This window comes from Triticum dicoccoides, chromosome 5A, assembly GCF_002162155.2.
Source record: "Triticum dicoccoides isolate Atlit2015 ecotype Zavitan chromosome 5A, WEW_v2.0, whole genome shotgun sequence".
NCBI classification, from domain to species: domain Eukaryota; kingdom Viridiplantae; phylum Streptophyta; class Magnoliopsida; order Poales; family Poaceae; genus Triticum; species Triticum dicoccoides.
This window is the reverse complement of record NC_041388.1, coordinates 347893828-347904370: the sequence shown is the minus strand read 5'-3', so window position 1 is coordinate 347904370 and position 10543 is coordinate 347893828.

Below are 10543 nucleotides of genomic sequence, written 5' to 3'. Positions count from 1 at the left end.
GGGTGGATGAACAGGACCCCGTGGTATTGCCTCTGGATGAACAGGACCCCGATCGATCGAGCCGGTTGGGGCTGGATGAACAGGACCCCGTGGAGGGCTGGATGAACAGGACCACCCCATGGAGGGCAGGATGAACAGTAGATGGTGGAGGGCAGGATGAACAGTAGCCCGTGGAGGGGTGGTTGAACAGGAGCCCGTGGAGAGGGCTGATTGAACAGTAGCCGGTGGAGTAGCGCGTGGTGGAGGCTGGATGAACAGGAGCCCGTGGATGAACAGTCGTAGGTGGAGGCTGGAGGAGGTCGACGTTGGATGAATAGTAGCTCGTGGAGGCTGGAGGGGGTCGACGGTGGAGATGAACAGTATCCCGTGGAGTCCCGTTTTGCGGTATGCCACACCCCTCCTGATGAACAGGACCCCCGTTTCGACCGTAGGAGCTCCGTTTCGTCCGTTTTGCAGTATGCCATACCCCTCCCGATGAACAGGACCCCCCGTTTCGACCATAGGAGGTCCGTTTCCTCCGTTTTGCGGTACGCCAGACCCCTCCCGATCAACAGGACCCCGTTCTGAACGTAGGAGGTCCTTTCCTCCGTTGTGCGGTACGCCAGGCCTCGTTTCCATCGCCTGTTCCGTCCAAGCCCTCCCGATGAACACGACCACGCATTCCGTTCCGACCCAGCCGGTTGGCTCCCACGCGTTCCTTTGCCTCCCAATGAACACGACGCATTTCGTTGCCTCCCCATGAACATGACGCATTCCGTTGCCTCCCCATGAACACGACGCATTCCGTTGCCTCCCCATGAACACGACGACGACGTTGTTTCTCTGTTACGACCCAGCCATGTCAACGAGCCCTCGCCGTATGTATGCGCGAGTAGGCGTTCGAGACCCCGCCCGTATGTACACATACGTGGCCGTATTTTCTTTCTTGCACCCTGGCCGCCTCTACTACGACACGTGTGCACCTCTACATCCACCAATATATATGTACGTACACGTTCGCGACCAGAATGACAACGCTACGTACGCTTCGACCAGGTGGGTCCCGACTATTAGGCAATTCCTTGCGTGCGAAGATGTAGCTGGTGGGTCCCAGCAGTCAGGGGGAGAAATACGGTGGCTTGTCCGGTGGGTCCCCGCTGTCAGGTGGAGGAATAATTATTTTGCACGTAATAAGGAGGCACTTCCTTGCTGCGGCCGTGGACCCAGCTCTCAGCCTCTCCACGTACAGTCCACGTCCGATGGAAGCCATTCCTTGACCACGTTGACCACGCCGTGCCGAGAGCACCAGGGCGGTGGACGACGGCGAGGCCTAGGAAGGGGACGACGCGGAGCCGGGGAAGACGCGGCAGTGGATGCCCACACGTAGAGGAGTACGAGGGCACTGGTTCGCTGTGGTGTGAGGCTGCCGTCGCCGCAGAGTAACAGGGGGTGTGGGTGAGTAGAGGGATGGCCTGGCCAGCGGTGGGAGTAGTAGGGGGCGGTGAGGCCTCCGCCGCATCGCAGCCGGCCACAGGAGGCACGACCACGAGGCACGATCGGCGCTGGTTTAGGCAGCTGGAGCAAGAAGACCAGAGGTTGAAGAATCACTACGGCCGTTGGATGGACATCGTACGGTCACTCGAGCTAGAGTCGTGCATATTGACTAAGTTGACAATGCCCTCCGTCCCCGTCAACTTAGTAGGACCACAAGTCAGCCTGCCACTATACCGGGTCCTAGCTAACAGGGGGAGTATTCATTTTTTGTGCGTAATAAGGAGGCACTTCCTTGCGTGAAAAGATATAGCTGGTGGGTCCGAGCTGTTAGCGTCGGTAACGTTTTTTTCACGAAATACAGAGGCCCTTTCGGTGGGTCCCAGATGTCAGGTGGAGGAATCATTATTTTGCGCGTAATAAGGAGGCATTTCCTTGCGTGCGGCCGTGGACCCAGCTGCCGGCCTCTCCACGTACAGTCCACTTCAAATGCATGTCGGTCATTGACCATGTTGACAAGGCTGCGCAGAGAGCACCAGGGCGGTGGATGACGGCGAGGCCTAGGAAGGGAATGGCATGGAGGCAGGGAAGACTCGGCAGTTGTTTCCCACACGGAGGGGAGTACGACTGTACGAGGGTTTACTGGTTCGTCTGCCGTCGCTGGAGAATAACAGCAGGTGTGGGTGAGTAGAGGGATGGCTAGGCAAGCGATGGGAGTACGATGGGGTGGTGAGGCCTGTGCGGCAGCACAGCCGGCCGCGGGGAGGAGGGAGCAGGCAGTCCCGCCGGCGCTTGTTTGAGCTGCTGGAGCAGGAAGAGCAGAGATTGAAGAAGCACGATAGCCGTTGAATGGACATCCAATGGTCACTACTTGTGCGTCAACCTTTTTTTAGGAAAACCTCAAATCTGTGGAAAACAGCATATAGCCCATCTGCCATTATTTCTAATAATTTTCAGCCCATCTGCTAATTCTTAAGGTTTTTTTGAGCCCATATACTTTTTGTTAGCACTACAGCCCAAATTGTGGCCACGGTTAAAAAATTTTACGAAATTTTGCACATTTCGGTGCGGTCCGAACAGTTTTTCATCCCGAAATTTTGACTCACATTCAAACTGATTTTGAAAATAAATGTATATCAATATAAAATCCAACAAATTCTCCACGCATAAAAATTAATGTAATTTTAAAATCTTGAAATGAAAAAAAGATATTTGAAACTAATTGCCGGTTTGATGTGTTTTAAAAATGTACAGCCCATTTCTCATTACTGATGGGCCATTTTCAGCTGAATGAAAGCTCTCCTCGTCTTGAAAGATTTGTAGCCCAACAGGCCTGACAAAGCGACTTACTTGGCAAATCACAAAAAAACAGGGCTGTGGCCATGGACCCAGCTGTCAGCCTCTCCACATACAGTACTCTTCCGATGGAAGTCATTCCTTGACCATGTTGACCACGCCGCGCGGAGAGCACCATAGCGGTGGACGACGGCGAGGCCTAGGAAGGGGACGACGCGGAGCCGGGGAAGACGCGGTAGAGGAAGCCTGTGCGGAGAGGAGTATGACGGTTCACTGGTTCGGCTGCGGTGTGAGATTGCCGTCGCCGCAGGGCCTGGCCAGCGGTGGGAATAGTAGGGGCGGTGAGGCCTCCGCGGCAGCACAGCCGGCCACGGGAGGCAGGAGCATGCGGCACGACTGGCGCCGCTTTGGACGGCTGGAGCAAGAAGACCAGAGGTTGAAGAAGCACTACAGTCGTTGGATGGACATTGTACGGTCACTGGAGCTAGAATTGTTCATATTGACTAAGTTGACAAAGCCCTCCATCCCCGTCAACTTTGTTGGCCCATAAGTCATCCTCCCACTATGGTGGGTCCTAGCTAGCAGGGGGTATTCATTTTTTTGTGCGTAATAAGGAGGCACTTCCTTGCGTGCGAAGATATAGCTGTGGGTCCGACATGTCAGCGGGGGGAACATTTTTTTCACGAAATACAGAGGCCCTTCCGGTGGGTCCCAACTGTCAGGTGGAGGAATCATTATTTTGTGCGTACAGTCCACGACCGATGGATGTCGTTTGTTGGCCAAGTTGACTAGGCCGCGCCGAGAGCACCATGGCGGTGGACGACGGCGAGGCCTAGGTAGGGAACGACACGGAGCCGGGGAAGACTCGGCAATGGTTGCCCATGCGGTGGGGAGTACGAGGGTTTACTGGTCCGGCTGCCGTCGTCAGAAAATAACAGGAGGTGTGGGTGAGTAGAGGAATGGCCTGGCCAGCAATGAAGTACGGTGGGGCGGTGCGGCCTGTGCGGCAGCACAGCCGGCCACGGGAGGCGGGAGCAGGCAGTCCCAGCGAAGCTGGTTTGGGCGGCTGGAGCAAGAAGATCATATATTGAAGATGCAGCACGGCCGTTGGATTAACATCCAACGGTCACTGCTGCTAGAATCTTTTGTGGACTAAGTTGACAAAGCGAAAGTACACGGCAACCTAGTAGACCCACAAGTCAGCCTCCAAATCTGTCCCAAACAGCATACATCCCAAAATTTCTAGCCAGATTCAAATTAATTTGAAATCTAAACATACCTTAATTTAAATTCAATGCAATTTTACCCACACAAAAACAATGAAATTTAAAATATCAAAATTCGAAAGGAAACAATATTTTGGAACTAATTGTCTGTTTGCTGTATTTTTTCATTTTACAGCCCATTTATTATACTTATAGCCCATTTCTTATTACTTATAGCCCATTTTCTGGGCAAAATGCATCCCTCCTCGTCTTGAAAGATTTCCGGCCCAGCAGGGCGTAGAAAAGCAAGTAGGCCTACGTTGGTTATTCTGCAAAAAACAAAATAACTGGCTAGCAATTTTCAGAAAGGAAAAAACAAATTGGGCTGGTCATGTGCTAAACATATGAAATAAAAGCCTGGGCTAGACGGGCCACGGGTCCCGCACAACCCAGTTGATACCCTTCTCCGTCCCGAAAAAACAAAATTACTGCGCGCGCTGCTGGGTCCCTACTATCATCCTCACCATATACAGTCATATCCTTATTCCTGTCGGTTGTTGACCATGTTGACAACACTGGAGGGCAGCGTCGGGGTGAGCGAACCAAGGCGGAGGACGATGATGAGGCCTCGGACGGGAACGAACAGGAGCCGGGGCAGATCACAGCCAGCCATGGGAGGCGGGAGCAGGCGGTCCCGCCGGTGCTGGTTTGGCTTTGGCGGCTCGAGGAAGAAGAGACTGAAGAAACGCGACAGACGTTGAATGTCAATCCAACGGTCAAGGTTGGCACAATCGTTTGTCGACTAAGCGGACACCAAGTAGCATACTTTTTATATATAGGAAGAAAACTGCGAGGAAATGCGTTCGTCTGCCGTCCTCCTCACAGGGAACGTTCGCCACATAAGTGACTAGCACCCTTGGTTTTCAACCAAGAGGTCTTGGGTTCGAGTCCCAGGAACTCTCAATTTTGTCCTCCTTCCTTCCTTGCAAAAAAGGGAAAGAAAATCAAAGACTTGGGAAGGCGTACAGAACAAGCTAGTGTACCAGTAAAGAGACGTTGTCGAGTTTTAGAAAAAAGAAAGACGTGCTCCTGTAGCTGGTTCGAATCCAAACCTAGACTATGACTATATATGGTGCTATGCTACTCTGCAAGTAATGAAACTGACATATCCAACGTTCGCTTCTCCTCTTCTCTACTTACTCTGCCTAGCATCAAAAGCTCTGGCCGCAGCAACCATGTCCGCTGGCTGCTCGTCCATCTGCTCTTCAGCAGACAACAACCAGACATGTGCCAAGTGGCAACTCGTACCATTGCCTGTGGGTCTCATCACACCCTCGCTGGCACGCGCACCCCATCCGATTGCTCATCACAACCCGCTGCCGTTGGTGTGGTGCCACTGCTGCAAATCACGCAGAGTCATCTCGTTGTGTCTCAACCACAATCCGCAACCCTGGCCGAGTCTTCTACAAATGCCCGCATCATGGGGTAATAATATGTTTAAGTGTTGTTCTGCAACTATGCTGATTATTTGGTTAGCCGAGGAATCCAAATACCAGCAGGTTGGGGTGTTGGACAAGTAACTGAAGGAATGACAGAAGAGGAAGATGCAGAGCAGAAGGTTAAAGATGCAGTTCCTCTGATCATGGCCAAGCAATAGCTGCTGAACGGCCTTCACAGCAATGAGGAGATGAAAGAGCTTGTGAAGATAATGGGCAAAATCGATGTGCTTTGTAGGATGATTGTCTCTTTTTTTGCAGTGTATGTAGCACTCCTGATGTATTCAGTGGCTACGACATAAGCACTTTGCTGAAACTAGTAATGAATGAAACCTGTGTAGCAGGCTGGGCGTAGTGTTGTGAACATCTAATGATTTCTATTAACAGAAATCAGGGGTATCCCCTTTTGCTCATATAAATAAATAAATAGCAGAGGCCCTGTCGGGTCAGCTTTGTTCTCATTCAAAGACGTCAAGCAAATTGTAGTCCAACAACAAACTATGTCATCAAATTCAAGTTTCACAGCCAAATATGAGTACAACTAAACAACAATGTCATCATGTTTTAGTTGTTATACAGTCACCAAACACAAATCAACATACATAACAAGTGATGTTCTCATAACAAAATACTAAACAACATGTTCATCAGGTTTCAGTTGTCATAGCAAACACAATTTCACATAGTAGATAAAAAAACGTCTTCTAACAGGCAAATACGACAAAAGCAATGTAATCATCATCCGCAGTAGCAACGTCAACATCTTCGCCATGTGTATCAGCCTGAATCGTAATTCCCCACGGTGTCATCTTCTTCTTCGTCCTCAACGTCCTCGAATGTTGGATTCTTCTTGATCAACTCTTGTATGTCCACAACACGACATGCAATATTTTCGCCGGCGTCATTGACGTGATGGTTCTCAAAGATATTAGGAACATCTGTGTTATCTTGTACATCAGGAGCAGTGTAAGCATCATCTTGTTGTGCAACTTCATTAAACGAATTCCTCTGCTCAAACCTTTGCAATACTCTCCAGTCATCGCTACGTGGAAATGTATCTTCCAAGAAAAATATATGTGTTGCTTGATTTGCCAAAATAAAAGGCTCGTTGGTCTAGTATGCCGCCTTGACATTGATGGATTTGAAATAATCATCAGCTCTGGGTTTTGCGATCCTAGAAAACAGGTTATACCAACGACAGCACAACAGAACCACACACAGATGATCCTCGAAACTGGAGATATACTGCAACTGAATAATGTCTATTATGTTAGCATACATTTCAGTTGTCTCTTTGTCATACGTATCCGTGCTCATGATGGCACTGTTTTGTGTCTTCCTGCCTTCGTCTCATGCAAGGGTGTTGTAGCGCACATCTCCAACAATGCAAGATTCATAATGTCTTAGCCGAGTATCAGGACCCATTTCTAGTGAGTAAAGGGCATCATCAACTGCCTGCCCATCCTCCCGCATCTTCTTAACCTATGGTTAAAAAATAGACAAGTTGATCATCTTATGTACTCAATATATTAAAAAAACTGACAGTGCACTTCAAAATCTTACATGGTTCTTGAACCATTTCGCAAATCCTGCCATAACCAGTTTGTCAATGTTTCTTGGATTTTGCGGCAGTAACTCCTCTTTGTAGATGCTGCACAACATAGTGATCGCGTCAAACATCTAAATATATAAGAATGTGTTGCAAGTTTAGTAGATTACGATGTATAGCTGCAATACTGCACTTACTTGATATAAGGTAGTATCTCCGGACAGTTATTCAACACATACCAAACCATTTTGTCCAAATCTTTAGGTTTGTCCTCTTGTCGACTCTTCCCTGTAACTCGAACAGAATAATCGAAAACATTGAGCCCAAGATTGTCTTCACCCACCTCTTTGCTAAGCTGATCAGCTATTTCAATGTATTTTGAGCAGAATGTCAATGCTTCTGTAGCAATGTAGGCCTCTGCAATGGAACCCTCGGGTCTAGCTCTGTTCCTAACATAGCCCTTGAAAGTGCCTAGCCGCCTTTCAATAGGGTACATCCAGCCATACTGTACTGGACCTCTAAGTAGTGCCTCATCAGGTAGATGAACATCCAAATGCACCATCACATCAAAGAAGGCTGGAGGATATATCTTCTCAAGGTCGCATAGGATAGTTGGTATCTTGTCTCTAAGACGCTCCAAAGCATCTATCCTGATATTCCTACTGCAGAGTTCCCTGAAGAATTGTCCCAACTCTGCAACTGCTCTGTATAAGTCAGGGCGGCCCAATCCTCTAAGGATAACAGGTAAAACCCTTTGAAGTAGGATGTGGCAGTCATGAGTTTTCAACCCTTGTACCTTATTTCCATCTGCACTGACTCTCCTTTCAGGGTTGGAAGCAAATCCATGTGGGAATCTCACACGTGACAGGACCTCGCAGAATTCTTTTCTTTTTACCTTGTCCAAGACATACACAGCTGGTGCCATATCCCGTGGTTTACCTTCATCTTGCACCTGCAAATCCTTTCTGATACACAGGTGTGTCAAATCTATCCTAGATTTTAAGGTATCTTTTGTCTTGCCTTCAATATTAAGAAGTGTGCCGATAATGCTATCACATATATTTTTCTCGATGTGCGTCACATCACGATTATGCCGCAGATCCAAATCTTTCCAATACTCCAAGTCCCACAAAGTGGACCTGCGGGTAAACAATAATCTCTCTTCTACCCTGCCACGCTTCCTTTTCCTGCTACCATTACCAGGATGGTTTCCTGGTGTAATATGCCCGACCTTCTCTAATTCCACTTGGAACTCATCGGCGGTGAGCCTCTTTGGCACATCACGGTTTTCATGCTTTGCATTGAACACATGTGTTCGGTATTTTCTAGGATGCGGCTTGTCCTTGGCAAGGAAACGGTGGTGTCCAATGTAACAGATCTTGCTAAGTATTGCGTATGACAGCTGATTCCTGTCACAGCGAACACATGCATGTAACCATGTGTCGTTCGCCCTGACATAGTGCCCAAAGCCGGATAATAATGGATGCACCAAATTATAATAGCACGCAGAAAGAAATCAGCTGGTGGGCTGCTATATAGGTCTCGAGTGAGAACACCCTTCCATAGCTATTGAAGTTCCTCCACAAGAGGCTCCATGAACAAATCAAAATCCTTTCCAGGACTTTTTGGACCTGGGATGAGCAAGGCCATCATGTAGTTTGATTCTTTGATGCAGACATTTGGAGGCATATTGTAAGGGATAACAAGCACTGGCCACATGCTATATGTGGCGCTCTGGTGGCCAAATGGGTTAAATCCATCTGAAGCTAAGCCAAGTCTAATGTTTCTCGGGTCAGCAGCAAACTCTTTGTGTTTATCATTGAAGCTTTTCCACTCACTACCATGAGATGGATGGCTCATTACATTCTGATCTCTATACTCCTGGTTCCTAGAATGCCACAGTACATCCTCTCTTGTTTCAGCATCATGAAACAACCTCTACAATCTTGGTGTAATTGGAAAATGTCTCAGAACATTATGAGGAATCCTCTTCACAGTATCGCCATCTTTCCATCTTGATGATTTGCATTTCGGGCATTCACTTAAGTTGGCATAATCCTTCCGGAACAGAACACAATTATTCTTACAAACATGGATCATATCATATCCAATTCCAACTGCACGAAGGAAATTCTTCATTTTACTGTAGGTGTGTGGCATCTCAGACGCATCTGGGAAAGATTCGCAGAAAGCAGCCAACATCAAACGATTTGTTGGTCATCCGCTCAGATGTCTTCACCTGAAGAAAGGTGACCATAGCTGAGAATACTGACAGCTTATTTCTTGGGGTGACAGCAACGTTGCATTGTTCCAACATGCGGGCCCACCGTTTTTCTTCTGCAGGTGAAAGTTCACGGAATGCATGAGCATTTCGTAGCATTGTTTCAATGTTGGTCAAACTCACTGGCTCCGCCACCACCACCTCCTCCTCCTCTTCCACCTGAGCATCAGGCAGATCAAGATGGTGATCTGCTGCTTCCACGTAGTCAATAACATTGATGTTCACAGCTTCACCATGATGAACCCACCTAGTATATGTGACCGACATCCCATACAAGTGTAGATGATTTTGCATAGTTGACTGGGGTCTTGTAACTGAATTCATACAATTGCTACATGGGCAGAGCACATCTGATTTCGGACCACCGTACTCAGCTCTGATAAAGTTCATGAAGTTTTCAACCCCCTCGACATATGCAGCGGAGAATCTTCGAGCAGAAGTTATCCAAGCCATGTCCATCTGTTAGACATAGAAATTAGTTCTTCTACTAGATATTACAGGAAAAACATATATGCTTTTTTATGAAGTCCAGAAAAAAAACCCTAGGTCGATGTCTAAAGCTATGGCAAGATATTTGGACGAGCAGATCTAAGTAACGAAATATATGTAAAGCTAATTCAGCAAACAGATTTGAGTGCCAAATTATGGCAGGCTGTTTCAGCAGTCAATGAGGCCAAGCACACAGCCATCGAACTATCGAAGGCCATCGCAGCAACAAAGATCGAGTATAAAACAGTGTAGAGCTATATGGCTACTAGACCATGGCAATCTATGTCACAATAAATATATGGCAGGATATTTTAGCAACTAATCGGCCTTGGCATGTCATCTCAGCTAAGCAGATTGAGTGCAGAACAGGGCAAGGGAGCTTCTTAAGTAGAGCATATTGACAGTAAACTACTTCGGCAAACAGTGAGATTAACAGCGTCTATCAGCTAACATTCAGCGCTACATCGACATGAACGGGGCCTTAGTCTAGAATGCGCGTGCCATGGGAGAAGCTGAACGCCGTGCGTCTCCACACGAACGTCGCCAGCGGTGGCGGCGCTGACCGCCGTGCGCCTCCACAAGAACGTAGCCAGAGGTGGCGGCGCGGCTAGAGGACGACAGTCTATGAGAGCGTACTGTGGGAGCGAGAGGATCGCCGAACCGCGGCGCCGACATATCGGCGCGGCGGGGTGGGCGGCTTTGGCGGAGCGAATGGAGTGGAGGGGGACAGGCGGGAGGGGGTTTGGGGAATATTATC